Source organism: Rhagoletis pomonella, unplaced genomic scaffold (genome assembly GCF_013731165.1).
Source record: "Rhagoletis pomonella isolate Grant_MI unplaced genomic scaffold, Rhpom_1.0 Rhpom_scaffold_00005, whole genome shotgun sequence".
Classification (NCBI taxonomy): domain Eukaryota; kingdom Metazoa; phylum Arthropoda; class Insecta; order Diptera; family Tephritidae; genus Rhagoletis; species Rhagoletis pomonella.
The window spans coordinates 53,868,605-53,873,927 of NW_023458559.1; positions in this window are offsets into that span (position 1 = coordinate 53,868,605).

The following is a 5,323-nucleotide window of genomic DNA, read 5'->3' on the forward strand; positions in this document are numbered from 1 at the left end:
ATAAAATTGGACAATTTATGCAGCGGCGAGGATATTCATTTGAATATCGGGCATGCCGATAAAAACCAAAGGAATTTTAATGAATTTGAAGATAGAAAAGTAACACTCTACAATATATGTACATACAGAAATGACTCTCTAGTTGATTTAAACCATGGATGGTTAAATCAAATCCGAGAATATACATAACTGCTAGTGAATCGTACAGATTCAGATTTAGGTACATGTTTGCGGTTACCAATATACGAACGCACCCCTCAAATATTCGTGTAAAATGTTTGAAGATACACATTTATATTTTTCGCAGGTAATTATTATTGTCGCGAAACCTATCAAAATCCAGTCTAGCCGACTAACGTACCAAAAGGAAAAAAAAACCTACCAGTTTTGGTAGGTAAATCCCATGTGTGGCAGCGCTGGATTACAGCTGGTTTGTTGCCGGAACTGTAGCGAATGAAGTTGCCACTAGATATGTTTATTACCATCACTGAGCCCGGACTCGTACATTGTCGAATTTTCACTGATGGCTCCAAAACTAACTGTGGGTGACTGGTCACTTCGCGTGGCACAAACACCTGACTACTAGGATCTTTCCTTGAATAGGATGAGTATTTTTAAGTATTTTTTTTTCGAAAATGCATACGTAAAGGTGTTCTTACACAATATGTATTTACATCTGCAAATGTGACTTTTTCAATACATATGTAATTGCGTAATGTAAATTCAAAAAAAAAAAAATTCAAATTAGAAATTGACAGGCAACAATTTCCGCTTGCATTTTTCCAATTTTACAGAATACTCAAAAATTTCCGCAGGATAAATATCTACGGACACACATACATAGACACAAAAGTACAGGTATGCAAGCTACCAACTGATTTGATCGGTAAGTGCTGTTCTGTGTCAATTCATTTCGTTTCATTTCGGTTTACTAATTTCCTGGAAATGCCAAATGCTGATCGAACAATCTTTGGCGGCCAACTGCTTGCCAATCATCCAGGCAATATGTGAGAATTTCGAAAGCATTCTGTCACGTCCAGTCAACTAATCACAATGTCCTTTCCTTTTTTCGGTCCTTGTGAGATGCATATGTGACAGGTTTGCAATGTGGTGGCCTTTTTATGCACGGAAGCACCATCTTCTTCTCATTTATGTCAAATAGCACATGTTGCCATATTTGTATATTTTCGTTTACTTATTACTAAAATAAGGCGGCAGTGGCGCTTGCTGATACGAGATTTTATTTTCCTTAACTGCGAAGCGTCGACAAGTAGTAGATAAACGGCTGTTAGTCGATTATCGAATATTCGTGGTATTTTCAAAGTCGGTTTCTCGTTCAATAAGTCCGTGTGAATAGTTTATAGTCGCTCATCCTTCTACAAATAAACATTTGTATAAAAATGAGCGATAAAAAACTATTCACAGTCGCTTATTGACATTCCCAATACCATGGAAAAGCAATAACCGAATAAAAGTCGTTTATCGACTACTACACGACACTCACAATAGGGGTGTGAGTTAATAACACTTCACGGTATTTTTTTTTCGTTACGCGCCGAAAAACACTGGTTAGCAGTTGAACGTATTGTTCAGTTCCTTGTATGTGGCATGGCCTTGGGTCTAAGGGTCTAAGTGACATTTTTTAAAAATATAAGTTATACCCACATTTGGATAGCTAAATATAGTGTTTATTTGGTGACAAAGAGTAACACTCATTTAGGCAAGAATCATTTCAAATGAATTTACCCAGAATTTACAATAAGTAATCAACTTTAACCTTAATTATCTCAAAAAAATGTCAGACCTACTTAGATCTTTTTGATTCTAACCCCTTCATATGACGTCATAAGTGAGCGGCGCCACGCCCATTTTCCAAAATTTTATCATAAACGTATTTTTTGCTAAAGAGTTATTGCAAACATCAATTTTGAATAAATTAGGTACAGTTCTTACTGATTAATCGAAGATTTAGTATTTCACTAAATAACCGTTATATGGGATGTGGGCGTGGTTATGATACGATTTTAAAAAGTTTCAGTCATTTGGTATGTTGTACCAAGGTCAATAACTGTGCCAAGTTTGGAGAAATTGGTGAAGCGGTTACCAAGGTATACACATTTAATCATAAGTAGGGGTGGCTACGCCCATTTTATAACAATTTATAATATTATTATTTGTCGTATAAAAATCATTTAAATATTAATTTTGAGTTAATAAGCTTCAGTAGTTACTCGTACTTTCGTATTTCTGGCGTGGTTATTGTCCGATTTTCCGATTTTCAATACCATCCGTCCTAGGCTAAAAAGAAGTACACATACCAAGTTTCGTTAAAATATCTCAAATTTTAATCAAGTTATCGTGTGCACAGACGGACAGACAGTCACCGTTTAATCGATTCCTTTTTCATTTCTGATCATTTACGTATTTAAAAAAAAAAAATAAAAAATTAAATATGTTTTGTACTCCTACACTAATAGATTAGCTATTTGTTTAAGTTTTTCCCACACAATTTTGTATTACTTAACATGAAACTTCCCCTTAAAATTCGCTGGCTCGAAATTGATTTTAGATTTTTATGTGATTTTTCCGGATTTCAGATCCCCTACAAATCGACCCACTCTACAGGACGAACATATCTACATATATCAAAATTTATAATTTGGAATAATTTTTATTTAAATTTTAGCATATATTTTAAGTAATTTAGAAATATTATCATTGAAGCTTCGTTTTATGAAATTTTTTATGCTTATATGAAATTGTACATTGTTTTATTTTTCTTAATAGAATGTTTCCAAAAATACAACTTTAAAATTGATGTCGTTTGTTACATATTGTGTATGTAATTTTACCTATCGTCTTTCCTAACATTGGGTTTGTTTTTTTACATTTTCGGGATGCTTTTGGACAAATGAGCGTGAGTACGAAATTTATGGCCGAGAGAGGACCAATTACACTCTCTACCCCAGGATATATTTTGAAATTTCTAGAGCCTCTAGGGCTAGATGAGGTACAGTGAAACGCGCTTAAGTACCCACCCGCTTAAGTACCTAACCCACTTAAGTAACCGGCGTTTTTGGGCACAGTGAATATTTTAATGTAATCTGAAGAAAATCCCTCGCTTAAGTACCTCCCCGCTTATTTACCCAACCCGCCTAAGTACCTAAATTTTTCGTAACCCATTTACCTTTTTACTTATAATTTTCCCCTTTAAGTGCATTTTTTTTAATTTTTAAAATATTTACATATTTTGAAATTCAGTGGCAGCGCTACACTATCGATATTAATTGCCATCGTCAGTGTAATAAAATGCAAGTTTCAATTGGCTAAAAAATTACTGTATGATTTATCAATTTTTTAATAAAGCTTTTTCTGATGTTTATAAATAATGCTCCGATCTTGGTTTTAAAATGCGTATACTTCATTAAACGTTCATGCTTTATTCAGGGATTTATTTATGTAAGTTGAAAATAAGTCCTAACTACATCAATAATTATGTTCGCTTAAGTACCCGCATCGAGGTGCTTAAGCGGGTTCTTTTAAGTACCCAACTAGCGTAAGTATCTCAAAAAGCTGACAATATTCGTGAGCTAGTTAAGCGGTTTTTACTGTACTGTAATGAGCTGAGGGCGCAATAGACCTACTGGAGACAGTGCTTTATTCAACTATCTATCTATCTAAGTACGAAATGCTCTCACTGAAGTGAAAAAACTGACTAAAACTACGGCAATGCAAAAACCCCTTTTCTTGCCGGGAACTAAAGGTGCCCACACTCACCGACGTGTACGTATGCCGTGTCTGTTTGACGTAGCAAAACATAAAATTTACTGTTGATAGAGAGAAAGAGAAGCAAGCGTAACCGTCGCACGTACACATAGAAATATAGTCCGGCCGACTTCGGGCTAGCGAGAAGCAAATATTACTCCATGAAAGTGGTACTCAACAGCCCGAGAACAAACGAAAGAATCACAAATCGGGCACTTTCGGGCACCTGTGGGCGAGCAAAAGAACAGACTTATTGTGCGTCCCGGTTTCAAGAATGCAAAAGCTGGCAGCCCTGGCATACATACATATGTACATATGTGCACATGCCTGACCAAGTTTCCTGCTTGTTGTTGAGCTCGTCCCTTTCGAGCGTATGTATCAACAACCTTGAGCCACCACTGTTATGAACTGTTTCGGAAATCATTTGCGGAAATTGTATTGCGGAGCGCTTGACTTCTGCTCTGTCGGCTGGCGTTCGTCGAGCCATGCTCTACTCTGTGACACCATCTGCACCTGCAGCCTTCACCAACTGCTTCCTGCTGCATTGTACAGCTTTTCGTTGTCATGCCTGTTGTGTGTATTATACTTATGTCTCATTGCGAGCGATGTTGTTATATTGCAATTATTGAGCAACAGACAAACAAGCAAACAAAAAATGAGAAGTAGAAAAATAACAATATTTGTAGACAAGAGTCACAGACAATACACAAAGCAGAAATTTGCAGGAAATTGCAATCGGCAAAGCGGTGGACCGTTTGGGGCGGAGCGCAGAAGAGGCTGACAGGACGCATTCCTTTCGTGCCCACACATTCAGCAGCTGGTGGTGGTACGCTTGTCCACCTCGTCTACTGCGCTTGTTGGCATTGCATAACGTTTTGCTGTTCCTTCCTTCCAGCTTTGAATACAAACACAGGATGTTGAGAAAACTACATCCGGCCCAAATACCGGATGAAGATTTCCCTTCACGTCAACGGAACGGGCGGACACGATTGTTGTCTGCTGCTTTTGTTAGCAGATAGAACGCATTTGGTATGAAAAGCTTTGCATTGCAATAATTTTTCGCATTTATAGTAAATTTGGAATTATCAAAATCTGCTCGCACTACGAGCTCAGGTACAGCGACTTAAAGCGTGTCCTGAGGTATACAATGCACTTGAACTATACATGGATAGGTACTTTGATATTGAGTACCTTTGTAATTAAAGTATGTTTCCAGTACTTTCTTTCTTCGTTTCTCATTCTTGTTTTACACTGCGTTCCACCAAAGAGCCTTGTTACATCTCAATCCAATTAATATGCATTGTACCACTTAAATCCCACCAGTAATGTAATGCTGCTGCCACAGCGACCCGATTCATATATTTGTTTTATCTGTACACTTCCCCCCTTCTTTCGTATTCACAGCAAATAGCGGACCTGGTCACCGCTTCTATAACCATTCGACCATTCGGCCTCTACCCACCGCGCTGACCACTGACCGTTGTCATTGCGATGAAGTCGAAAGCTGGCACGGAACAAAAGCTACAAAAAAGGGTTACCAAGTCGTTTGTCATTGATT